At 48.2% G+C, this 27,830-nt stretch overlaps 2 protein-coding genes across 8 annotated transcripts in view; one reads left to right on the forward strand and one right to left on the reverse strand.

Moving 5' to 3' along the window:
* Positions 1-13,779, reverse strand: part of LOC137532689 (T-lymphocyte surface antigen Ly-9-like) — an 883,190-nt gene extending 869,411 nt beyond the window's left edge. For all 6 annotated transcript variants that reach the window (XM_068253506.1, XM_068253510.1, XM_068253511.1 and 3 more), the window contains exon 1: positions 13,680-13,779. The gene's annotated coding sequence lies outside the window, so the exon portion shown is untranslated. The remainder of the gene's footprint in view (positions 1-13,679) is intronic.
* Positions 1-27,830, forward strand: part of CA14 (carbonic anhydrase 14) — a 180,821-nt gene that overhangs the window by 51,987 nt on the left and 101,004 nt on the right. The window lies entirely within an intron of this gene.

Here is a 27,830-nt window from a genome sequence, read left to right on the forward strand (position 1 = left end):
CTGTTATTTTTTGAGTGTGCTGGTCTTTGCACAATACCCAATGCAAACATAACTTAAACATGACTTAAAGGGACACTTAAGTCAAACAAAAAAAATGAGTTTTACTCACCTAGGGCTTCCAATAGCCCCCTGCAGCTGTCCGGTGCCCTTGCCGTCTCCCTCCGATCCTCCTGGCCCCACCGGCAGCCACTTCCTGTTGCGGTGACAGGAGCTGACAGGCTGGGGATGCGAGTGATTCTTCGCGTTCCCAGACACATTAGCACCCTTTATGCTGCTATATGCTATATGCTATAGCAGCATAGATGGCGCTATTGTGGCCAGGAACGCGAAGAATCACTCGCGTCCCCAGTCTGTCAGCTCCTGTCACCGAAACAGGAAGTGGCTGCCAGCGGGGCCAGGAGGATCAGAGGGAGACGGCGAGGGCACCGGACAGCTGCAGGGGGCTATTGGAAGCCCCAGGTGAGTAAAACTCTTTTTTTTTTTTGGGCTTAAGTGTCCCTTTAAACATGTTTTGCAATATATATTACTGTATATTAAAAGAACCACTACAGCAAAAAAAAAAAAAAAAAAGCAGTTAAAAAACAGAACCAACTGTTTTGGACTAGTCCATCTCCTCTTGGGGGATTCTTAGGGTTTTCTTTGTTTTCAAAAGCACTTCCTGAATGGCAGTTGTGAAGTCTCATCATAATCCCTTTAGAGCCCATTCACACTACAAAGTAGCAAATATTGTGCCGGTGATTTTTATCGGAATTAGCGTGGTAAAATCAATGTATACTGCCGTGATTCCCGATGATCGCTATCAGCGCTTGTTTAAGCAATGAACTATGATCGCTCAAGAATCGCAGCAAAATGCTGCTAGTAACACATTTTGTTATTGCCGTTAATTGTGAAACTCCTGCAATGGCAGCAGTGAGATCACTGCCATTAGGTTTCTATTGCGCTAACGCTTTTCGGCGATTAATGGGAATCACCCGCTAATCACCCTAGTGAGACTGGGCCCTTAATTTATTCTGCTTTGTCACCCACTGCTTCCATTCAAGTGTATTGGGATGCAGATGTCTGCAAGTGAAAAGGAGCCAGACCAATCTTCAGCTGGACAGAAGTAGCTCTCCCTGCACCACAACACTGCCATGCCTGCAGCACTACATTAAATCTGATTTTATACAAGAATGCAGATTATTTAGAAGGCAAAACTTTAATTGAGGATTAATCCAATTCCATAGAAGATTATGTGATCCTTCAGGCACACAACACTATTCTCTGTACCTCATTACCCTGACTGGGCCTCAAAACCATGCCTTAAAGAGACACTGTAACATCAAAAACATCCCCTGGGGGGTACTCACCTCGGGTGGGGTAAGCCTCGGGATCCTAATGAGGCTTCCCACGCCGTCCTCTGTCCCACGGGGGTCTCGCTGCAGCCCTCCGAACAGCCGGCGACAGACCCGACTGTCAATTCAATATTTACCTTTGCTGGCTCCAGCGGAGGCGCTGTGGCTGCTTTCGGCTCCGAAGTAGACGGAAATACCCGATCTAAGTCGGGTCCGCTCTACTGCGCAGGCGCCGGAGACTTGCGCCTGCGCAGTAGAGCAGACCCGACGGCGATCGGGTATTTCCGCCTACTTCGGAGGCGTCAGCCGTCAGAGCGCCTGCGCAGGAGCTGGGAAGGTAAATGTTGACGTCACCGCTGTACGGAGGGCTGCAGCGAGACCCCTGAGGGACAGAGGATGGCGTGGGAAGCCTCATTAGGATCCTGAGGCTTCCCCCACCCGAGGTGAGTACCCCCCAGGGGACGTTTTGACGTTACAGATTTTCTTTAAATGGGTACTATAGCTACTGTGATAACCCTAGAAGCTAATAGGAAGAGCAACACATATTAGGTAGTGTTTTGTTGCTCGTCCTATTAGCAACATGCTACTATGGTTATCCCTGTAGCCTAAATTTGGCTATAGTTCCCCTTTAAGATTGTTTATAAATGTTTAAAGTGTCCGCAAAAAGTTTGGTTTGTGCGAAGTTCCGCGAACCGCAATAGACTTCAATGGGGAGGCGAACTTGGAAAACTAGAAAAATTTATGCTGGCCACAAAAGTGATGGAAAAGATGTTTCAAAGAGTTTAACACCTGGAGGGGGGCATGGCGGAGTGGGATAGACGCCAAAAGTCCCGGGAAAAAAATCTGGATTTGACGCAAAGCAGCGTTTTAAGGGCCAAAATCACATTGAATGCTAAATTGCAGGCCTAAAGCGCTTTAACCTGCCTGGCGTTCTATTGAGATCGCCAGGGAGGCTGCGGGAGGGTTTTTTTTTAATAAAAAAAAAACTATTTCATGCAGCCAACTGAAAGTTGGCTGCATGAAAGCCCACTAGAGGGCGCTCCGGAGGCGTTCTTCCGATCGCCTCCGGCGCCCAGAATAAACAAGGAAGGCCGCAATGAGCAGCCTTCCTTGTTTTGCTTACATCGTCGCCATAGCGACGAGCGGAGTGACGTCATGGACATCAGCCGCCTCCGATCCAGCCCTTAGCGCTGGCCGGAACTTTTTGTTCCGGCTACGCTGGGCTCAGGCGGCTGGGGGGACCCTCTTTTGCCGCTGCTCGCGGCGGATCGCCGCGATCAGGCAGCACACGCGGCTGGCAAAGTGTCGGCTGCGTGTGCTGCTTTTTATTTGAGCCAAATCGGCCCAGCAGGGCCTGAGCGGCAGGCTCCGGCGGTACTGGACGAGCTGAGCTCGTCCAGACCGCCCAGCAGGTTAAAGAGGAACTCCAGTGAAAATAATGCAATAAAAAAAGTGCTTCATTTTTACAATAATTATGTATAAATGATTTCGTCAGTGTTTGCTCATTGTAAAATCTTTCCTCTCCCTGATTTACAGTCTGACATTTATTACATGGTGACATTTTTACTGTGGGCAGGTTATGTAGCTGCTGCTAGCTGTTTTGGCTGTTATGCTGGGAATACACGGTTCGTTTTTGCCTTCGTTTAAACCTTCGTTTAGATTGTGCGTTTTGTCCTTTTCGATCCCGAAATAATCGGTCATATAGTTAATATCACCACCCACGGTTTCGTTTTTTTTTTCGATTCTGATGGTTTCGTTTTTCCAATGATCGAAGGCTGCAAAGAAACGAAACGAAAATCCCTTTTTACAGGGACGGACTAGCATAAACGAATATATAATCGATCTGAACAGCCATCAAGCCTACCAATGGCTCGATTAGATGGATAAAGAGAGATAATATCAAACATGTTCGATCACTAGTCGTTCGTTTTTGGGGTCTATTAATCGAAACTATAATGAGATTATGACTATTTTCACATACGTTTTCAACACTCGATTCGTTTACCGAACGAATCGAAGGTTTAAACGAAGGCAAAAACGAACCGTGTATTCCCAGCATTAGAGACAGCTGTAAACAGCTAATTCCTGTCTGTGAACCTTGTTACATTGTAACAAACTGCCAAAAGTACTGCGGTCCCAGAGCTTCTTGTGGGAGGGGTTTCAGCACAAAATCAGTCATACAGCGCCCCCTGATGGTCTGTTTGTGAAAAGCAATATATTTCTCATGTAAAAGGGGGTATCAGCTACTGATTGGGATAAAGTTCAATTCTTGGTTGGAGTTTCTCTTTAAAACATCTTGCATGTGTATACATCAATCAGGGAGTGTAATTAGAGTACTGCTTCACACTGACACACCAAACTCACTGTGTAACGTACCGCAAATAGCTGTTTGTGTTGTGACAGCCATACTGGACTGGTGCGCACCATGGCCAGAGTGCAGGCGATGGTGGTTTTAAAGCTCATATGGTCGCCAGGCTGAGGTAGCTCAATGACAGAACAACAGTGACTGTCCAGCTGATCAAATTTGGTCTGTCCACAATGAAGCAACGACCTTATTATCTTTGGTGTGCCAGCCCCCGAGACACTCATATAGCCGGTGGTCATTGCTTCATTGTGATACGCAAGCCCCTTCACAGTGACAAGGTAATGATCACGAAGGGGAATTGGCACATGTACATGCCTTTTGTTTTGTTGTTGCAGCTGCAGTGCAGCCAAAAAAATTAGGCAGGCATGTACACGCACCATAAAAATTAGTATAGCGGCCGCTGCTGGCAGCGGCCTTAAAAATTCAGGAATCCACCTGGAGTCCTGGACCCTGTTGGTGGTGGCAGTCAACCGGCCTACGGGCAGATATGCTGTGTGGGGAGCGACTTAGTCTTGGGGCAGGCATTCACACGGCATGCAGGCAGAGATGCTGTGTGTGGGGACTGACTTAGTCTTCCGGCGGGCCTGAGCGTGCTTTTCAGACCAGGCATTCGTGGTCAGATGGACCCTTGACCCAACGCTGTGTGCCAAAGATGTCACCACTTGCCTTTCAACATCACGGTACAGTTTAGGTATCGCCTTTTTTGAGAAAAAATTGCGGCCTGGTATCTTCCACTGCGGTGTGTGGCTTTGCTTTTGTGTGCTGCTTTTCCTCAGGTGGTCATCGCATTGCAGTTTGTGCTTTGTAATTAAGTGCCTTCGTAAGGTAGTTGTCCCTACTCAGGTCTTGGTCTTTCCACGGCTCAATTTTCGGTGGCAGAGAGTACAGATGGCATTGCTCTCATCTGAGGCAGACACACTAAAAAATGTCCACACCGCTGAGCCCTGGGATGATGGCACTTTGGTGGTGGCGGCTAGTGTTGGGCGAACAGTGTTCGCCACTGTTCGGGTTCTGCAGAACATCACCCTATTCGGGTGATGTTCGAGTTCGACCGAACACCTGATGGTGTTCGGCCAAACCGTTCGGCCACATGGCCGAACTAAGAGCGCATGGCCGAACGTTCCCCGAACGTTCGGCTAGCGCTGTGATTGGCCGAACGGGTCACGTGGTTCGGACCCGAACGCGCGCTGATTGGCCGAACGGGTCACGTGGTTCGGGTAAATAAATACCTGATCCACGTCATTTCTCCACCATTTGTCTGTGGGTTTAGCTTTGGGTAGGCAGGCAGGGTAATTCTCTCTCCAGCCAGGCTAGCCAGGGTCCCCTCAGTCATTGTGTCGCTGCTGGGAACAGTAGTACACCGCTCATCCACACTATATAGCATTGTGTTTACTGCCACTCTGTGTACACCGCTCACCCACCACTGTATAGCATTGTGTTTACTGCCACTCTGTGTCTCTGCTGGGAACAGTGGTACACCGCTCACCCGCTACTGTATAGCATTGTGCTCTGTGTCGCTGCTGGGAATAGTAGTACATCGCTCACCCACAACTGTATAGCATTGTGCTCTGTGTCGCTGCTGGGAACAGTAGTACACCGCTCACCCACCACTGTATAGCATTGTGCTCTGTGTCGCTGCTGGGAATAGTAGTACACCGCTCCCCCACCACTGTATAGCATTGTGCTCTGTGCCGCTTCTGGGAATAGTAGTACACCGCTCACCCACCACTGTATAGCATTGTGCTCTGTGTCGCTGCTGGGAATAGTAGTACACCGCTCACGCTTACAATCAATTTTCTCAAAAACTATAAGCTCTTTTTCAAATATTTTTTTTCCTCTTGTACCCACTCCCAAGGTGCACATACCCTGCAAATTTGGGGTATGTAGCATGTAAGGAAGCTTTACAAAGCACGAAAGTTCAGGTCCCCATTGATTTCCATTATGTTCGGAGTTCGGCGCGAACACCCGAACATCGCGGCCATGTTCGGCGAACGTTCGCGAACCCGAACATCCAGGTGTTCGCCCAACACTAGTGGCGGCCGACTGAGTGTTAAGTGGGGTGCCAGAATTAGAGCCGGAGGAGGAAGATATGTCACGCTTCCATGCGGAAGCTGAGAAAGATGAGGTGTCCTGTGTTAAATAGTCAACTACGTCCTGACAATATTGGGGGTTGATGGCACGTGCCTTCTTCTGAACACTATACTTTGGTCGAGGGCTGCATGAAATCACGACAGTGCAACCTCGAACAGATCTGCCAGGTGGCCTGCCTCTGCCTTTTGCTTTGTCCATATTGGGGGGGATGAAGTGAAAGGTATGCACTGACTTGACTAATACAATGTGCAGTCACACAGGTGCAGTTAACAGGTATGCACGGAGTGGTATATTACACTGCATGCACTCACGTAGGTAGGTGGGTGCACTGAACACAACAGGTAGGTATATGCATTTATGGGTATTAAAATGTTCACCTGTCACACACAGACAGGTAGCGGACAGGCACAGTGACACAGCGTGCGCTCAACTCACGTAGGTAGGTTGGTGCACTGTGAATAACAGGTAGGTAGGTAGGTATATGCAGTAATGGGTATTATAATGTGCACCTGTAACACACAGACAGGTAGCGGACAGGCACAGTGACACTGCGTGACTCAACTCACATAGGTAGGTGGGTGGGTGCACTGTGAACAACAGGTAGGTAGGTACATGCAGTAATGGGTATTACAATGTGCACCTGTCACACACACAGGTAGTCACTGAATGTGCCACTGGCAGTGGCACACACGCAGTATGGATTATCAAGGCTGTCTATGCAACACGAGTGTCAGTGGGACACACAGAAAAAAAAATAGATCACAAGAACAAGATTAGCTCTCAAAAGAGCTGTTGTGTGGTGCTATTTTAGCAATAAGAATCAACAAGGAGCAAGCTGACAAGCCTACAAGAGCCTAACTAATCTTTCCCTATGAAAGAGTCTGCACTGCACCAGCTGTCCTTTCTCTATTTACTGCAGGCACACGAGTGAGTATAATGGCCGGCGGGGCCTGCCTTTTATAAGGGGGGGGTGGAGTGGCTCCAGGAGGGAGTGTAGCCTGATCGGCTACAATGTGCCTGCTGACTGTGATGTAGAGGGTCAAAGTTGACCCTAATGGTGCACTATGGGGGCGAACCAAACTCCCAGAAAAGTTTGCGGTTCTTCGCGATCGCGAACACCGGAAGTTCGCCGGGAACCGTTCGCCGGCGAACCGTTCAGGCCATCTCTAGTAACAACACAGAGACACTTCGGTAACTTACCGAACATCTATCTCACATGGGAAAATATTGATAAATTAGCACACACAAGTCTAAAATACAGAATGCAGTATTTTAACGACTTGCTTTTTGTTATCGAACAGCCTTTTATGAATTGAAGCCATAGTGAGTAATGTTTGTGAAGGACCAACCCTAGCAGATGTTTTCTTACTGCTAGTATTTACTTGGTGACAGGATTTACCTTTGTTTTACAATACCTAATGAATGATTAGGAATGGCCAAATATCATGAAGGAACGTTTGTAATTGAGTTCCCAAATTTTACCATGAAAATTTGCGGAATTAATGTGTTTGGCGAGCCCCTTTGACTTTAATGGCAAGTGTATGTGCAAAAACTATAGCGGTTAATATTAAAGCCCCCGTACATGCTTGTTCACTGGCAAACAGTTCCTGGCAAATAACAGCCATTCGTCATTTGAATTTTCGCGTCCAAAATTCACATTGTATTTAACATTGAAGTCAATGGCCACCGACTTATGCAGCTAATAGCAAAGCCCTCATATACTAGAATCACCAAATTTGGAGGGCATGTTAAGATGAACAGTTGGTAACAAGAGGCAAACATTTTTTCAAAATGACCCTGTAGTTTATGAGAAAATCAATTTTGAATACTTCAAAGAAAAATGTTTTTAATGGGAAAAAATAACATTATGAAGAGAACTTTTCTTGTGGTTGTCGTTTGTTTTTTTAAACTCTTTTGTGGAAATAGGTAAGGGGTATGTCTGTATACCTATACCCATTTCTCCTGGGGAGGGGGCATGTATCTGGGGGTTCCCTTCTTAAAGAGGAATCCCAGAAGCCACCATGAACCCCCCCCCCCCCCCCCCGGGCATCAATGCCCCCACCTGCTTTTGTGCACTGGAGTGTACAAATTGTGTACAATTTGTACACGGTGTACAAATTGTTTAAATATTTGAAATACCTGGCATACTTGTATAATTCTTCTATTTCTACCTTTGTTTCAATCACTATGTTACCTATATGCACTATGGGGCTATCATTAAAAGTAATTTTGTTGTGTTACACCAGGGGTAGGGAACCTTTTTGGCCGAGAGAGCCATAAACACGACATATTTTAAAATGTAATTCCGTGAAAGCCGTACAAAATGTTTAAAACTAAATACAAGGAAATGTGTGCATTTTATGCAAAACCAACACTTTAAAGTACAATATGTGTCTGAATTATTTTTAATAATGTTGTTATGCAGTCCCCATTACATATATTCCCTTCTTCAGAGTGCTGGGCGGGGGGAGATTGCGAAGGGTGGAGAGTGGGGAAGGTCGGTTAGGGTGCTAAGTGGGGGAAGGCAGGTCAGGATGCTGGGTGGGAGAGGCAAGTCAGGATGGGAGCAGCAGGTAATGTTGCAGGGTGGGAGAGGCTGGTCAGGTTGGGAGCAGCAGGTCAGGTTGCAGGGTGGGGGGAGACTGGTCAGGATGGGAGCAGCAGGTCAGGTTGCAGGGTTGGGGCAGGCAGGCAATGTTGCAGGGTGGGAGAGGCTGGTCAGGATGGGAGCAGCAGGTCAGGTTGCAGGGTGGGGGGAGGCTGGTCAGGATGGGAGCAGCAGGTCAGGTTGCAGGGGTGGGGGGAGGCTGGTCAGGATGGGAGCGGCAGGTCAGGGTGTGGAGAGGTAGGTCAAGTTGCTGAGTGGGCAGGTGATATTGCTTGGTGGGGGGGACGGTAGGTGAGGTGCTGGGTGGCGGGTGATATTGCTTGGTGGGGGGGAGGGTAGGTGAGGTGCTGGGTGGCAGGTGATATTGCTTGGTGGGGTGAGGGGAGGCTGGTGAGGTGCTGGGTGGGCAGGTGATATTGCTTGGTGGGGGGGGAGGAGGCTGGTGAGGTGCTGGGTGGGCAGGTGATATTGCTTGGTGGGGGAATGGTAAGGTGCTGGGTGGGCAGGAGATATTGCTCGGTGGGTGGGGGAGGATGGAGAGGTGCTGGGTGGGCAGGTGATATTGCTTGGTGGGGGTAGAAAGCAGGTGAGGTGCTGGGTGGGCAGGTTGGGAGGTTGGGGGGGGAGGCTGGTGAGGTGCTGGGAGGGCAGGTGATATTGCTGCTTGGGGGGGATGGTAAGGTGCTGGGTGGGCAGGAGATATTGCTCGTGGGGGGGGGGGGGATGGAGAGGTGCTGGGTGGGCAGGTGATATTGCTTGGTGGGGGGTAGAAAGCAGGTGAGGTGCTGGGTGGGCAGGTTGGGGGGGGGGCTGGTGAGGTGCTGGGTGGGCAGGTGATATTGCTGCTTGGGGGGATGGTGAGGTGCTGCGTGGACAGGAGATATTGCTCGGTGGGGGGGAGGATGGTGAGGGGCTGGGTGGGCAGGTTTAATACTAAATAAAAATAATTCTATCCAACTAAGTTAACCAGTCTGCCCCTAAGCTAAAATCCCCCAAAGTGCTGCTTTACAGACAGCACACTCACCAGGCCAGGCAGCGTGGCAGAGTTCCACAGCGCGGGCTCCAGCCTTTCCTCATCACTGGCTGCAACACCAGTCTCCGCACTCTGCGTCACCATGGGGGCGGACTTACAATACGTTGGCCGAGGCGGCGCACAGCATGGCCATGTGAGGGGAGGCGGAGATCTAGGAGGAGGCGGACTTATGAGGATGGAGGCCGGACACGGAGGAGGAGGAGGCGGCGACGGCGGCACACTAATTTAAATTTTGACACAGTCTCCCTGGCTGCGCTGTCACCAGGGATTTAGCGAGCCGGAGAGCCACATGCAGGCTTGAAAAGAGCCATATGTGGCTCGCGAGCCATAGGTTCCCGACCCCTGTGTTACACAATGACAAAAAGTGCTTGAATCTTGAATCTGCTGTTGGGGAAGAGCCCCTTGTCTATGGATTGGACAATGGCTCTGTGGGAGAGGGGGAGGCTTGACTGCCCCTCTCTTCTGGAGCCCGCTCATACCATGGACCATTAGCCTGAGAAGCCCCACACGGTCCAGGCTCCGAAATCTGGGTATCCCAGCTTGCATGGGTGACAAGGGGTTAAAGAGGCTTGGGAAGCGAGACCCCACATCATTTTTTTAATTTAACTGTGATTTGGCTATTAAAAACTTACATTTTTAAAAAGGATGTTGGCTCCCCCCTCCCAAGCCTCTCTAACCCCTTATCACCCATGCAGGCTGAGATAGCCAGATTGCAGTGTCCAGACTATGTCCATCCCTACTAATGACGTATGGTTGTCAAGGTAAAAATGTACATTTTTTAAGAAGTGATATATTATTAGCTGTGTAAAAAAATAATATTAGCTAGAGCTAAGAGATCGGAAACTATTTAAATCAGTATATTCGGTTAAGATTGATAATCCACATGATCTTCATATTGCTGCAGTAAATTCATTAGTTTTATTCAGGGGTCTAGTCCTGGAAAAAGAGGTGAGTGGACTCACCCTAAAAACCCCTGCACCGCGCGCCAAAAATGGGCGTGGTCAAGCATAACATGGGCGTGGTCATGGGTGGGGCCAAATATAAATGACCTTAGCAGTGATGTAAAAGGTCTGCCAGGGAAGTTTGAGCTCTGCCGTAGTGTATCCCCCAAAAATAGATGTAATCTGACAGCATTTCACCAAAAAGACACATAATCTGGTAGAAGTTCCTCCAAAATACAGATAATATGGCAGTGGTTCTGCCAAAATAGACAATGTGGCAGCAGCAGTTTCCCCAACATACACATAATTTGGAAGCAGTTCCCCAAAATATGCAAAACCTGGCAGTGGATCACCCAAAATACACGTAACACCCAAAATACATATAATATGGCAGCAGTGGTCCCCCAAACATACACAATCTGGCAGCAGTTCCCCAAAATACACGTAATCTGGCAGCAGACGTTCCTTTAACATACACATAATCTGGCAGCTGTTCCCCAAAATACACGTAATCTGCCAGCAGGCGTTCCTCTAACATACACATAATCTGGCAGCTGTTCCCCAAAATACACGTAATCTGGCAGCAGTAGTCCCCCAAACATACACAATCTGGCAGCAGTTCCCCAAAATACACGTAATCTGGCAGCTGATCCCCAAAATACATAACGATTCCACAAAAATGCAGATAATCTGACAGCAAAATAGGTACCGCCGGCATAGGTAGCCAGGTCTATAGGTGTCCCCAGTATAAGTAGCCATGAGTATAGTAGTCCCCAGTATATGTAGCCAGAGGTATAGTTGCCTAGTATATGTAGCCAGGGGTATATGTGGACAGTATATGTAGTCAGGGGTTTAGTAGTTCCCAGTATATGTAGCCAGAGGTATAGGTGTCCAGTATATGTAGCCAGGAGTATAGGTGCTAAGTATATGTAGTCAGGAGTATAGTAGTCCCCAGTATATGTAGCCAGGGGTATATGTGCCCAGTATATGTATCAGGGGTATATGTGTCCAGCATATGTAGTCAGGGGTATATGTGCCCAGTATATGTAGTCAGGGGTATATGTCCCAGTATATGTAGACAGGGGGGTATATGTTCCAGTATAAGTAGACTGGGGGGTATATGTCCCAGTATAAGTAGACTGGGGGGTATATGTCCCGGTATATGTAGACAGGGGGGTATATGTCCCAGTATATGTAGTCAGAAGTACATGTGCCCAGTATATGTAGTCAGGGGTATATTTGCCCAGTATATGTAGTCAGGGGTATATGTCCCAGTATATGTAGTCAGGGGTATATGTCCCAGTATATGTAGCCAGGGGTATATAAGCCCAGTATATGTAGTCAGGGGTATATGTCCCAGTATATGTAGTCAGGGGTATATGTAGTCAGGGGTATATGTCCCAGTATATGTAGACAGGGGGGTATATGTTCCAGTATAAGTAGACTGGGGGGTATATGTCCCAGTATAAGTAGACTGGGGGGTATATGTCCCGGTATATGTAGACAGGGGGGTATATGTCCCAGTATATGTAGTCAGAAGTACATGTGCCCAGTATATGTAGTCAGGGGTATATTTGCCCAGTATATGTAGTCAGGGGTATATGTCCCAGTATATGTAGCCAGGGGTATATGCCCCAGTATATGTAGCCAGGGGTATATAAGCCCAGTATATGTAGTCAGGGGTATATGTCCCAGTATATGTAGTCAGGGGTATATGTAGTCAGGGGTATATGTCCCAGTATATGTAGTCAGGGGTATATATCCCCAGTATATGTAGTCAGGGGCATATGTCCCCAGTATGTGTAGTCAGGGGTAAATGTCCCCAGTATATGTAGCCAGGGGCATATGTCCCCAGAATAGGTAGGCAGGTGCCCCCCGCCCCCAGCATGAGGGGAGCAGTGCAGTGGAAGGAGAGCTGTGGGGACAGCGGGGAAGGGGGGCCGTCTCCCCCCTCCTTCCCTCACCTTAGTGTTCTCCATCCCTCGCCCTCACCTCCAGAACTAATGTGCGGGCGGCTGGCAGCGGGCGGGACTTACCTCTTCCTCGTTCCGACACGAGAGGGAGCACTCCACTGCCGCTAGTCTGGTCTGGTCTAGACCAGAGCAGCGGCTCGCAGATCTTACCCGGCGCTTGGATCGAGGAAGAGGAAGAGTCCTGCCCACTGCCAGCCGCCGCACATTAGTTCTGGAGGGGAGAGCAATGAATGCAGAGCCCCAAGGTGAGGAAAGGAGGGGGAGACGGCCCCCCTTCCCCACTGTGCCCACATCTTTCCTTCCACTACGCTGCTCCCCTCCACACATGCCAGGGTGGATGGCGTCCACCCTCTGAAAAAAGCAGGTGGACATCGTCCACCCGCGTCCATGCCCCACTCGACCCCTGGTTTTATAAGGCACTGAATTGAACAGATGTTGATGGCCTTAAAGTGAACCTTAAGCCAGAAAAAAAATGAGTTTTACTCACCTGGGGCTTCTACCAGCCCCCTGCAGCAGTCCTTTGCCCTTGCAGCTACTCACTAATTCTCTGGTCCCCCGCTGCCAGCTAGTTTCGTTTTTGCCGACAGGCCCGTCAGGACTGGCCAAGCGTAGCTTTTTCCGCATTCCTGACTGTAATTAGCGCTATTGCGGGCCGCAGCGCGTACAAAAATACGCGTTGCCACATATCTATGCGTTCGTAATGCGGCAACGCGTATTTTTGTATGCGTTGCGGCCCGCAATAGCGCTAATTACAATCGGGGAATGCGGAAAAAACTACGCGTGGCCAGTCCTGACGGGCCTGTCGGCAAAAACAAAACTAGCTGGCAGCAGGGGACCAGAGGATTAGTGAGTGGCTGTGAGGGCACAGGACTGCTGCAGGAGGCTGGTAGAAGCCCCAGGTGAGTAAAACTCATTTTTTTTTTCTGGCTTAAGTGTCTCTTTAAGCTGAACGTTATTTCAATTAATTCTTTGTTTGCACAGGAGAAAATTGATTTCTATAACGATTCCACGTTAGCCTGATTCTACACATTTTCTAGTAAAGTCAGGAATTCAAATACATCTGCAGACTTCAAAAGAATAGAATAATGTGTTGTCTTCACATGTGTTAAAATAGGAAAAAGGGTCTTCCCGAACCTACTGTCACACACGTCATTCTATACTGTAGCTTTCAAAGTTCCCTTCCCTAGAATTTAAGTGGAACTGCAGGCATGTGATAATAGATCCCTCTCATATGACAGTTTCCAGTTGTGTATTCCAAGTACAACTTCATGCCCCACTCCTTTAATCAACCAACACTAAAGGTAAGAGAAGCACCTTTTGTTAACTGGTCCACTTACCTTTTCCATAGTTATAGTAATCAGAAGAAGCAGATGGCAGTATACAAGGCTCTGAAGATGCAGGGTTCACTCACAAAAGAGCCAGAATAGTGACAGAAGTTGCAGAAACCTGGAAAGTAAATAAGACAAAGAAGAATAGAAATCATTAGCTTCTTAGTGTGCAGCAATGTATAATGCAGGAAAAACAGATATTAATCAGGCTCATGGCTAATGGCTATTTTGGCTATAACACACCAAGAATAACAAACAAGTGTTAAAAACATTTGTTACTAGAACATTCTACCACCTTGTGGATATAGAAGGTAACGTACCTTATACACATAATTGACTATTGTTGCTAAATACACATTCCATCCCTAAAACATCACTTAACTAATTAGGTTAATTGGCAACAGGTCAGTAACATTACTACAAATAAGAAAGAGCATCACAAAGAAGCTACAGATGGGGAAGGGTACACCACTCTTTGATACCCCCACAGGCAAATTGCGCAACACTTTAAGAATCATCATTAATTGGCAAATAAGTTGTGGATTTCATCATGGAAACTATGTAATCTGCAGGTGAAATTCAAAAAAAATTAGAATATCCTGCAAAAGTCCATATATTTCAGTAATTCAACTTAAAAGGTGAAACTAATATAGGAAATAGATTCATTGGGCATGATTCACAAAAGGGTGTTAACTTAGTTAGCATGCCTAAAAGCTAATCTAGCGCGCGCAAAGTTTAGCGCTGTGCGGTGTGTGCGAAACGTCACACAGGGTGCGATCAAGCGTCGCACCAAGTGTGTCTAAAACGTTGCACCCAGATGCACCCGAAACATTGCAACGACGCAAACCATGCAACGTTTCGGGCGCACCCGGTGCAACGTTTTAGGCACACCCGGTGTGACGGTTTGATCACACCCAGTGTGACATTTCACGCGCACCGCGCAATGCTAACCTTTGCGCGCGATCAATACAAGCTTTGGGCGTGCTAACTGCTTAGCACCCTAGTTAGCATGCTCAAAGCTTTTAGGCGTGCTAACTGAGTTAGCACCCTTTTGTGAATCGAGCCCATTACATGCAAAGTGAGATATTTCAAGTCTTTGTTATGGCTTACAGCTTGTGAAAACCCTAAAATCTAAATCTCAGACCATTAGAATATTGTTAAAATGTTCAATATTTTAGGCTTAAGTGTCTAATCAGCTAATTAATCTAAAACACCTGCAAAGGGTTCCTATTTCATATATTTGTTTCACCTTTTAAGTTGAATTGAAGTATTGAAATAAATGGATTTTTGCACAATATTTTTCTAGTTTCACCTGTATATAAAAGATTCTCAGAACACAAAGAAATCTCTATATACAGGGAACAAAAGCAAAACGCAGTATGGAATGGTAGTGATCTTCAGCAGCTTGAGTGATAATGTAGGGTGACTGGGGAGAAAAATGACTGGGGAGAAAAATGCACTAGGGGGCATTGATGGGCCGAAATTTCGCATTTTCGCATCGTAATCGTAATACGAAATTTGGAAATGGAATCAGCAGTGTGTGTCTCACCTGCTCAGTGGGTGCCTGCAGCAATTAGCAATGACTTCTCACCCTCACAGCTTCCCCTAGTTCTTGCTTCTCCAGATCTGGTTTTTACACGCTATAGGCAGAAGGGAACACCGTGAGGGAGAGAAGACGTTGCTGATCGGTGCAGGTGCCCACAAAGCAGGTGAGATATGGGCTGCTGCTCTCTTGCGCATTACTCTGAACTCTGCATGCTGGGGGACCACAGGACAGGGAGTCCCCAATATCGCAATCATGACGGGTCGGCGACGGTTCAAATCAGTGGGCGTTCATAAGTCAGGGATTCCCTGTTTGGTCCATAAGACGCACTGACTTTTTCTACCCACTTTTTGTAGAGAAAAAGTGTGTCTTAAAGGGACACTGTAGGGGGGTCGGGGGAAAATGAGTTGAACTTACCCGGGGCTTCTAATGGTCCCCCGCAGACATCCTGTGCCCGCGCAGCCACCCACCAATGCTCCGGCCCCACAGGCACAGACCATACTGGGCCTGCGCAGTACGCTCCTGGTGACATTAGCGGGATCGAGGACATGGCAACGCAGGTGCAGTGGTTTTCAGACTTTAAAGTCTGAAATTCCAGAAGTGAACCGGAGGCGGGGCCGGAGCATCGGTGAGTGGCTGCGCGGGCACAGGATGTCTGCGGGGGACCATTAGAAGCCCCGCGTAAGTTCAACTCATTTTCCCCCAACCCCCCTACAGTATCCCTTTAAGGTCCAAAAAATATGATAAATACAAGTATTTTATTGTTATTTTTTAAAAATTAAAAACCTCTTTCACATCTTGTGTCCCATGCAAGCTGGTAAAATCCAGGGGTTGGTGAGACCACTGATGCCCTTCCCTTTGAATGTTGCTATTGACCAATGTCCAAAGTAAAGGACCAGAGAATCATCCTCACTTAGTGTTAGGGGAGTTGGGACTTGGGAGTAGCACTGAGCAGACATGGCACATGGGCTCATTATGAACAGCTAGGCTTACACATATTATTTGATAAATGTGCAGGCCTCAATATATTTCCTAAGTTCTGCATTTATATGGTTTTTACCTGGTATGGCACAGTCTGAGCTTGTATTTGTGGACACAGCAAGTGTTGTGTCATGTTAGCCATCAGTTTGTTTCATATGCTGGTATGATGGTGTTCAATGCCACGATTCATTTTATTTCATGTACTGGGATGATGGTTTTAAATGCCACAATTCTCTTTAGCTTGGAACTAATGGTGTATGTAGTCTTCCCAGTCACATTTGAACCCTGGATTTACAATGTCTCCACATCACCCAAAGTCTTTTGTATGTTATGTTTTAGGAAACTGGTGATCTTATCTATTTAGCTAGCATGCCTGTAAAACCCTCCTGAAGTGGAAATGAAGGCTTCTAATTACATTTATTTATGTTTGCAAAAGAAGGTTTCTCCTCTGTATGTCCAGTGTATAGAAGTTGTGTTTTTTACATCTTGCCAGTATATGCAGGAACCAAGTCCGATGAAGGCTTATTAGCCAAAAGCTTACTTTTTATGTATCTCTAAGTTAGCCAATTAATGGTATCATCCTGATTCAAAAGTTCTTATTTGATCACAGCAACAAATTGGGTTCACAAACCCTTGAATACAGAGATTTCTCTGACTTACCTATATTTACTAAAAATTGTGTGTATTGTACTTAAAATATTCTTCTCAAATTGACCCCCCCGCACTCTCCATTTCTTGTCCTGTGTGCATATCTTCCATGATGAGCAGCTTCCCCCGCCAATACATGTGTGGCTCCACATGTGTAGCAGCACTCTTTTCCTGTAGGTGGTCTTTCCATGGGCGGCCATTTCCCCTTTTCTGTGTACAATCAGCAGCAATTCATGGACAGCAGATGTCCCCCCCTTCTCAGGATAGCCTTATGTTCTGTAACCCCTCTCTTTCAGCTCAGAGCCTTCTTATTCCATTTGTAGCACCTCATTCATATGCAGCAGCTCCTTGATTCTGTATCTAGCAGCTCTCCTCTTATGTGTTGGATTTCCGCATATGCTGCATCCTCTCTAGGCCATGGTCTATGTTGCTAAAGTACATACATTTGGATCTTTATATATATACTCTACGACTCCTTATGTAGATCCAAAATTTACGTTACACTGAAAAATGATGTTACGATTTTTCAGGGAAAAACACTGAATGAATTAGACTTTCAGTCAGCAGTTCTATAAGGCAGGAATTGTCCTGATTGACCTAACAAATTAATCTTTTTGAGCTCTTGTAGCTATCAGTGTTCATACGTGTTTCCTATAGACAAAAAAAGCTAATGAACCAAGCCATTACTTTGATGTATACACCCTGGAAACCAAGGCTACTTGAGTCATGCACAATGTACGGTACATTTGTAGTAACCCAGAATAACAACTACATTTATAAAAATAAGATTTAAAAATGCTGCAGATCCAAAGCAGATAATTATACACAATGCATATGTCCATTTCCTGTACCAGGAAGCATCTCATTATTATTCTGTACTAGGGTCATGTGTATTTTGTAGATATGAGATGTATTTGTTTTCCAGAAGAGACAAACATTACTGTTTGTGGAGCCATTTTCTGTATAAAAGATGAATGAGGGATCACCCAGGAGTCGGACGCACAGTGGGAGAGGTTTATCATTCTAGAGAATGAAGGAAGTGCACAGCAGGGACAGTGAGACAGAATGTGTGTGACATATTCAGGGTTGAAGATCAACACTGAAGAACACAAGTGATCCTGCCAACCCAGACTGGATTTATTAACCTCCTTAGCGGTAACCCTCAGTCAGGCTCGGGCTGGAAATCCGCAGCTCAGAGGCGGTAACCCTGAGCTGGATCCATGTGCAGAGCTGCCGCAGATCTATCTAGCGGTATGATTTTTTTGCACAAGTTTTGAAACCTAAAATCTGGAAATAATCATACCGCCAGGAAGGTCATTATTATTATTATTATGTTGCAGATCTTCTTTGAGTCATAGAAGGGCTCGATGGCAGATAGGATAGTGGAATGGCAATTGTTTTACTACTGTAGCCTATATGCACCTACAGCAAGATAATTCTAGTTAATAAATACAGGCAGTCCTATGTGCATTACTATGCAAATGTTCATTGGTTGGATTCATCCGAATAGGACATAGCAGACTTTCAGTTATAACCTCATGACAGAAACAGCTAAGATGGCGCCGACCAGGTAGCCACGGCCACGGGGCTCCGGCTCTCTCACTCTATTTTCTCCTCTTTTTCCCTGGACCCCAGCCGAATTAGACATCTAGTTACCTCCTATGGCTCCCCACACCATCGGCTTCATGTACAGCTCTCTGGCTCCACGGACTCGCACAGTATTGCCATGTGGATCCACCGAGAATCAGCTGACCTGCTGAACTGCAGAAGACCCGCTGTGACTTCCACCGGCTGCCCGGCTCCGTAAGCTGATCTGCAGGAAGGAGGGATGACACGCAGGTTTCGCCTAGATGCCTCCTAGCTGATCAGCGCTCCTCTTCGGCTGGGGGGGATTTGGATGCAGCCTCCCCTGCTGCCGCTGCCACAGACTGTCCACTGCCAGGACGGAGGAACGCCAAGACAGGCAACCACCATGATGAGACTGTGGGGCCGACCTGGCTTTCAGGGCTACTGCCGCTCACCGCCCACCATTACTAGCTTCACTGGCTCTCTGCGCCAGACTTCCCACCGGCGCCTGCTGCTCTCCACGCCGCTGTGCACAGCCACAGGGGATCTGGGACTCTAGCCTCTCCATGTGGGCTACAACCGGCCTCACCACACTAGCTGCAACTTCTTCACTACCTAGGTACGTGACTCTGCCTGTTGTGCCCAGATAGCATTCTCATGCTGCAGGGCAGCACCACTGCTATTACCTCCACTGAAGCCACTTCAACTGCTGCCGAATGCCAACCATCGCGATACAGGCCTTTTCTCTCTTTCGGCCTCAGGCCACCAACCCACCTCACTGGACTAGGCCGCAAGCCAGGAGATGGATTTCTGAGCGCAGCCACATGGAACTGCCAGCCATACCACCAGTCAGCAGGTCACTGCTGCGGCACCAGGACTCACCTTTCTCTCTCTCTGCACTTCTTTTCTCTCTTTATCTATCCCTCTCTTTCTCTTTCTCTTCCTCTATCTACTCTTTTCCAGGACACACTGCGGGGCATCTGGAACTGCTGTGGAGCGAGCGAGCGCCGTCAGTAGTTGGCAGACTGCTCCCCTCACATAGCACTCCAGACTTCCTCACGTATCCTTCACTATGGTTATGTGCATTATGTATATATAGGTAGATGCTTACTGTATATACAGTACCTGATTGTATGTGTTGGATTGCACGTATGTGTTGTACCATCTCCGACCCTGTATGAGCCAAAAATAATTCCAGGTACAACCCCCGTTGTACTTGGCGAAATAAATATGATTCTGATGACAGAGTTGGGCTTTTGCCATGTAAAGTGAAATCTCCCTGCAGCTTGAATCTTGAACAGCATCATGGGCCCTTCCATTTAAGTGGATGTTTCTTCAATACAGTGGCATGACATAACCACACTCCACCCCAAGAGCTCTATTTCTACCACAGGTGGGCACAGGGTTACTGTGTCTGGTTGGGTGCTTAATCATAGGAGTGAGGGTATATGGTACTGGTAGTACCCCCCAATTTTGAGATCCTGAGACCGCATTCAAATTGCTCTAATGTGTAAGAGTTAAGAGTCAATACAGTCTGGGGTCTGTAAAACTTTATTCTGAAGTGTTTAGGGTTCTTATCTAAAACCCATGTCTTCATTAGTAACCTTGATTGCAATTTGGTTCCTGTCGCACTAATAGAAGGCTTTTTTCTGAGTTGCATGCAGACTTCTGGCTTACTCAAAGAGCCTCTTGAGGAAGTTCATCCTCTGCTCAACTAACAATTGGCCACAGGCTCCTTCATTATTTATAGACTGTGCTGTGTCTCTCTGCCACACCTCCAGGCTAAGTCTATAAGTAGAGGAGGAGTTGATGGCAATTTGTCAGTAAAGCAAAACACCTTAAATTCAGTGCAGTCAGATCAAACCATATACCAATACTCCCATGATTAGGCACCCCTCCAGGCAGGGGATTTTCAGGCAGCCCCATCCCATCAGTGCTTTGAACAGAGTTTTTCAACCGGGGGGGGGGGGGGGGGGGGGGAGGGGTGTAATTCTTCCTCTCTCTTTTGGATGCCCAACCCCTCTGTAGGTGTTTGTAGAACACATGAAGTAGGAGTTGACATGCTACTTTTTTTCTGCTTTGCACATAGATAAATGTATTGGCACCATGGAAGGCTACTTTTGCGGCCACAGAGCAAGTTAACACACATCAAATGTTTTTTTACGTAAGCACATCACACTGGAGGTAAACTTAACATAGATTATTTTAGATTTCCAGGCAGTAAGCTGTGGTGCCTGCTGGAAGTACTCTATGTAAGCAGGTTACTGCAACTTACTGCAAGGTTTTAGCATCAACCCGACAGTTGACCACATCACACATAACAGAGCAACATGGATTGGGAGAGTGAGTAGTAAAACAATGACCTCAGACGGCAGTCAAACAAGATAATAATCCTAACATTTCTATATCGCTTTACTCTTGTTGGACTCAAAGCGCTCAAGAGCTGCAGCCACTAAGGACTTGCTCAAGGGGCCACTCTGCAGTGTTAGGAAGTCTTGCCCAAGGATTTCTTACTGAATAGGTACTGACTAGTGTTGGGCGAACAGTGTTCGCCACTGTTCGGGTTCTGCAGAACATCACCCTGTTCGGGTGATGTTCGAGTTCGGCCGAACACCTGACGGTGCTCGGCCAAACCGTTCGGCCACATGGCCGAACTAAGAGCGCATGGCCGAACGTTCCCCGAACGTTCGGCTAGCGCTGTGATTGGCCGAACGGGTCACGTGGTTCGGACCCGAACGCGCTCTGATTGGCCGAACGGTCACGTGGTTCGGGTAAATAAATACCCGAACCACGTCATATCTCCGCCATTTGTCTGTGGGTTTAGCTTTGGGTAGGCAGGCAGGGTAGTTCGCGCTCCAGCCACGCTAGCCAGGGTCCCCCCCAGTCATTGTGTGTCACTGCTGGGAACAGTAGTACACCGCTCGTTCAGCCACACTATATAGCATTCTGTGTACTGTTCTGTGTCTGCTGGGAATAGTGGTACACCGCTCGTTCAGCCACACTATATAGCATTCTGTGTACTGTTCTGTGTCTGCTGGGAACAGTAGTACACCGCTCGTTCAGCCACACTATATAGCATTCTGTGTACTGTTCTGTGTCTGCTGGGAACAGTAGTACACCGCTCGTTCAGCCACACTATATAGCATTCTGTGTACTGTTCTGTGTCTGCTGGGAACAGTAGTACACCGCTCGTTCAGCCACACTATATAGCATTCTGTGTACTGTTCTGTGTCTGCTGGGGATAGTGGTACACCGCTCGTTCAGCCACACTATATAGCATTCTGTGTACTGTTCTGTGTCTGCTGGGAACAGTAGTACACCGCTCTTTCAGCCACACTATATAGCATTCTGTGTACTGTTCTGTGTCTGCTGGGAACAGTAGTACACCGCTCGTTCAGCCACACTATATAGCATTCTGTGTACTGTTCTGTGTCTGCTGGGAACAGTAGTACACCGCTCGTTCAGCCACACTATATAGCATTCTGTGTACTGTTCTGTGTCTGCTGGGAACAGTAGTACACCGCTCGTTCAGCCACACTATATAGCATTCTGTGTACTGTTCTGTGTCTGCTGGGAATAGTGGTACACCGCTCGTTCAGCCACACTATATAGCATTCTGTGTACTGTTCTGTGTCTGCTGGGAATAGTGGTACAACGCTCGTTCAGCCACACTATATAGCATTCTGTGTACTGTTCTGTGTCTGCTGGGAATAGTGGTACACCGCTCGCTCAGCCACACTATATAGCATTCTGTGTACTGTTCTGTGTCTGCTGGGAACAGTAGTACACCGCTCGTTCAGCCACACTATATAGCATTCTGTGTACTGTTCTGTGTCTGCTGGGAACAGTAGTACACCGCTCGTTCAGCCACACTATATAGCATTCTGTGTACTGTTCTGTGTCTGCTGGGAATAGTGGTACACCGCTCGTTCAGCCACACTATATAGCATTCTGTGTACTGTTCTGTGTCTGCTGGGAATAGTGGTACACCGCTCACCCGCCACTGTATAGCATTGTGCTCTGTGTCGCTGCTGGGAATAGTGGTACACCGCTCACCCGTCACTGTATAGCATTGTGCTCTGTGTCGCTGCTGGGAATAGTGGTACTGTATAGCATTTCTGTACTGCCACTGTACTGCTGCCAGTCAGCGTGTACTGTAAGGATAAGTGAAATGAGGAAGAAATCCGGTGAAAGAGGGAGGGGCAAGGGAAGAGGTGTTTCCCCTGACGGTTCACGTACAGGCCACAGGGGAGCACCCAAGAAAACCCACTCAATACCGCCCATGTTGTCCAGGACAACAACCCTCACAAATCCAAAAGAACAGGACCAGATAATTACTTGGATGACCTCTCAAGCGTCCAGCAGTGGGTTAAGCAGCACCAGCACATCACGCACGAGGTCCGAGTCCTCAGCCAGTTACAAGGAGCCAGTGGGCACAAAGCTGACACAACCGGCAGCGACACCACGCACACAACTGCCAGATAACCAGTCCGATGAATTACCTCAGGACACAATGGGGTATTCGCAGGAGCTATTCCCAGCCCAACAAACTTCCACCTTTCAAAGGTCAATGGAGGAACAGCCAGAAATGTTGTGCCTGGATTCACAACCGTTAACTGTGGGAAATGCACCGCGCACTGAAATACAAGGCGAGTCTGAAGAGGACTCGGAAACCCAAATCCCAGAGCAATTTGGGCAGGAGGGGTTGCAATTGCAGGAGGTCGGCCGACAAGATCTGGAAGACGACGTTGGAGTGTGCTGCGCAGAGGTTGTTGTGGGGAGCTCTACTCCACGGCGGCGGCCCACAATGACATATGACGAGTTTGAGGAGATGGAAGAGGAGGGTATGGACAATGTGGACAGAGACCCAGATTTTGTTTGTGAACGAGAACATCGCCGTCGTAGCAGCAGCACAGATGAGTCTGTTGAAGAACCCACTGCTGCACGAGCTCGCCTTGTGCCACAAGGTAGGCGGCGCGCAATTTCAGGCACCACAAGCGTGGAAGTTCAAGTGAGAGGCAAAAGAGGAGCAAACAGAAATCGCCAGCAAGGAGGCAGGTGCTCCAAAGTCTGGGCTTTCTTTGAAGACTGCACTGAGGATGTTACCATGGCGATTTGCAAGGTGTGCAAGACCCGCCTGAGCAGGGGGAAAAGTATTAACAACCTCTCCACCACCAGCATGAGCCGTCACATGCTATCCAAACATCCCACTCTTTGGGCAAACGCGTCAGGACAGGGTACCAGAAACAACACTGCCTCCCTTGGGTTCACCAGACCCGCCTCAGCAGCAGCAGTAGCCCAGCCATTGCGTGGTTCACAACATTCACAAACATCAGACGACGCTGACACTGTCACTTTCCGGAGTAGTGCTCTTGAGGTCTCCCAGTGTTCTTCAAACACAACAACCAACAGCCCTTCCGTGTGCAGCGCTACGGTTCAGTTGTCTGTGTCGGAGATGTTTGAGCGCAAGAGGAAATTGCCAGCAAATGACCCCCGGGCCGTGGCAGTAACAGCCAGCATAGCCAAGCTTCTGGCCTGCGAAATGCTGCCATATCGATTGGTGGAGACAAACAGCTTCAAGGGCATGATGTCAGTGGCCATCCCACGTTACGTGGTTCCCAGCCGCTACCACTTTGCACGCTCTGCAGTGCCTGAGTTGCATGAGCACGTGGTCAGCAAAATAACCCGAAGCTTGAAGAATGCCGTTGCCTGCAAGGTTCACCTCACCACTGACACCTGGACGAGTGCGTTCGGCCAGGGTCGATACATCTCCCTTACCGCGCACTGGGTGAACCTTGTGGAGCCTGGCAGCGATTCCTCACCTGCTACGGCACGGGTGTTGCCCACGCCACAAACAGCTGCACCGCCGTCCCTCCCACTGGATAACAGCAGCACCTACCTCTCTGACTCCTTCTCCTCCAACGCATCTCAAAGCTGTACCTCATCCGGAAACGCTAACCCAGCAGCAGTAGGATCGTGGAAGCAGTGCAGCACAGCTGTTGGCATGCGTCAGCAAGCGTTGCTGAAGCTAATCTGCCTTGGGGATAAGCAGCACACAGGGGAGGAAATTTGGAAGGGAATAAAGGAACAGACGGATTTGTGGCTGGCACCGCTGGACCTGAAACCGGGCATGGTTGTGTGTGATAATGGGAGTAATCTCATTCGCGCTTTAAGGTTGGCTAAGCTGACACACATCCCTTGCCTGGCGCACGTGATGAACCTAGTAGTTCAGCGGTTCCTGAGGACATACCCAGGCGTGGCCGATCTTCTGTTGAAGGTGCGTCGAGTGGCCAAACATTGTAGAACTTCCAGTACTGCTTCGGGGGCACTCGCCAAGATGCAGGAGCGCTTCAATCTCCCCCACCATCGCTTGCTGTGTGATGTCCCTACGCGCTGGAATTCTACGCTGCACATGCTAGCCCGCTTTTGCGAGCAGAAGAGTGCAGTGGTCCAGTACATGACGGCGCAGTACCGAGGCGCATCCGGCCAGCTGCCAAGCTTCTGTGGATCCGATTGGGCCAACATGTTGGACCTCTGCCAAGTCCTCCAAAATTTTGAGCAATCCACGTTGCTTGTGAGCAGTGACAACTCTTCAGTCAGCATTACCATACCACTGCTGTGTTTACTGAAGAGGTCGATGTTAAAAATCAAGGAAACAGCTGTCATGATGCAACTGGGGGAATCTGAAGGAGAAAACGATCAGCGTGATGGTACCAACATCAGGCCATCCGCCTCAGGGAACGCTGGCCCCAGCAGCTATGACGAAGAAGAGGAGGAGGAACAGCTGGAGTTGGAGCAGGAATTTCATGCCACCACTGACGAGGGCCAGAGCGGTGCACGTTGGACTTCCACAATTCAACGCGAATGGTCAGCAGAAGCAGACCAGGAGGAAGGTGACGACTATGATGCATCACAACAACTATCACAACGCTCACAAGAGGATGATGAGGATTCTGGTAGGACTCTGGCACACATGGCTCAATTCATGCTAGACTGCATTGAACGTGACCCACGCATTGTGCGCATTCTGGACAACACCAATTACTGGGTTTATACCCTTCTGGATCCACGGTACAAACACAATGTTCCAAAACTGCTTGAAGAAAGAGTCAGACAGGTCAAAATGGAAGAATACCAGCAGGCCCTTGTGGAGACTTTAGAGAGGAGATTGACATCCTCCCCCTCCTCTAGCCAGTTGTACGCAGACAGACTGACTTCCGCAAACCCAGGACGACCAGGAGGGCAGCAAACAACGCAAGCCGCAGCTAGTACCCAAAAGGGAATGGTATCGGCAGTGTCCTTGGAGTGGGAAAATTTTCTGACACCCATGCAGCAGCAGCCCACAGAACAGCAAGCGTGCAGATCCACCTCCAACACCGATCGCCTGGAGAAGATGGTCAAGGACTACATGTCAGATGACGTAGCTGTGTCTAACAATCCATCTGCACCCTTCAACTATTGGGTATCGAAGCTAGACACCTGGCACGAACTGGCAATGTACGCAATAGAGGTGCTGGCTTGCCCGGCAGCCAGCGTTATGTCGGAACGCTGTTTCAGTGCTGCCGGAGGCATCGTCACAGATCGGCGTATCCGCCTCTCCACAGAAAATGCAGACCGTCTGACTCAAATTAAAATGAATCAATCCTGGATTGGAAACGACTACGCAACACTCCAGGACCCCAACCAAGTAACATGACCAATGAACATCTGGGATGGTTTAGCGTTTCCGGTCCCTGTTTATTGAACCTCTCATCTGTATTACACTTATGACTGCATGGCGGCAAAAAGCATTGCTATATCCGCACGCTTTTTGTCCTCATGCAAGGCCTGTGTTGTTGTGTCTCAAAAAGCTTGGCCTTCTCCTCCTGCGCCTGCTCCTAGTCCTGTTCCATCACGTCTGCTGCTGCTGGGTTAGCATTTCCAGTCCCTGTTTATTGAACCTCTCATCTGTATTACATTTATGACTGCATGGCGGCAAAAAGCATTGCTATATCCGCACGCTTTTTGTCCTCATGCAAGGCCTGGGTTGCGTCTCAAAAAGCGTGGCCTTCTCCTCCTGCGCCTGCTCCTGTTCCATCACGTCTGCTGCTGCTGCTGGGTTAGCGTTGCCGCTCCCTGTTTATGGAACCTCTTATCTTTATTACATTTATGACTGCATGGCGGTACAAAGCATGCTATCCGCACGCTTCTTGCCCTCATGCAAGGCCTGGGTTGTTGTGTCTCACAAAGCGTGGCCTTCTCCTCCTGCACCTGCTCCTGTTCCATCACGTCTGCTGCTGCTGCTGCTGCTGCTGGGTTAGCGTTGCCGGTCCCTGTTTATGGAACCTCTTATCTTTATTACATTTATGACTGCATGGCGGTACAAAGCATGCTATCCGCACGCTTCTTGCCCTCATGCAAGGCCGGGGTTGTTGTGTCTCACAAAGCGTGGCCTTCTCCTCCTGCGCCTCCTCCTGTTCCATCACGTGTGCTGCTGCTGGGTTAGCGTTACCGGTCCCTTTTCCTGGAACCTCTTATATGTATTACATTTATGACTGCATGCCGACAAAAAACATGTTACCTGTGCAAAGAAAACAGACATTTCCCGCATTTAAAAGACAGTTTTCCCTTTGAAACTTTAAAATCGATTTTCTCAAAAACTATAAGCTCTTTTTGCAAATTTTTTTTTTCCTCTTGTACCCACTCCCAAGGTGCACATACCCTGTAAATTTGGGGTATGTAGCATGTAAGGAGGCTTTACAAACCACAAAAGTTCGGGTCCCCATTGACTTCCATTATGTTCGGAGTTCGGGTCGAACACCCGAACATCGCGGCCATGTTCGGCCTGTTCGGCCCGAACCCGAACATCTAGATGTTCGCCCAACACTAGTACTGACCCTAGCCAGGATTCAAACCCTGGTCTCCCATGTCAAAGGCAGGCACTAACCCTAACCCTAACCCTTAACCAGTACACTATTCAGCCACTGATCTGACAGACTGCACCTCTCTGATGCATCACCATACACATGCTGGATTCTTGGCAGAGGCAACCAGTTGCCTCCGCTGAGCACCATTTAGCACCACGTAGCAAGGCTTTAGTCAATAGGCTTTGAAGTACATTGTGTGTTCATCAAAACCTGAGACACTTAAGGCTAGTTCACAAAGATGACTTGAAAAGCGCTTTAGCCAATACAGTAGGCAAATGCCCACCAGAAATTACATGTGATGGTTCTCAACTATAGGCAACTATGCAATTGTTAATTGAAGGTAAACTGCTGCCACCAAAAGAGCACATGGGCTCCCTTCATTTTGTTGCATTTAAGAGGAACTTTAACCCCAGATTGAACTTCATCCCAATCAGTAGCTGATCCCTCCTTTCCCTTGAGAAATGTTTACCTTTTCTTGAATACATCATCAGGGACTTCTGTATGGCTGATATTGTG

This window comes from Hyperolius riggenbachi, chromosome 9 (genome assembly GCF_040937935.1).
Source record: "Hyperolius riggenbachi isolate aHypRig1 chromosome 9, aHypRig1.pri, whole genome shotgun sequence".
Taxonomy (NCBI): domain Eukaryota; kingdom Metazoa; phylum Chordata; class Amphibia; order Anura; family Hyperoliidae; genus Hyperolius; species Hyperolius riggenbachi.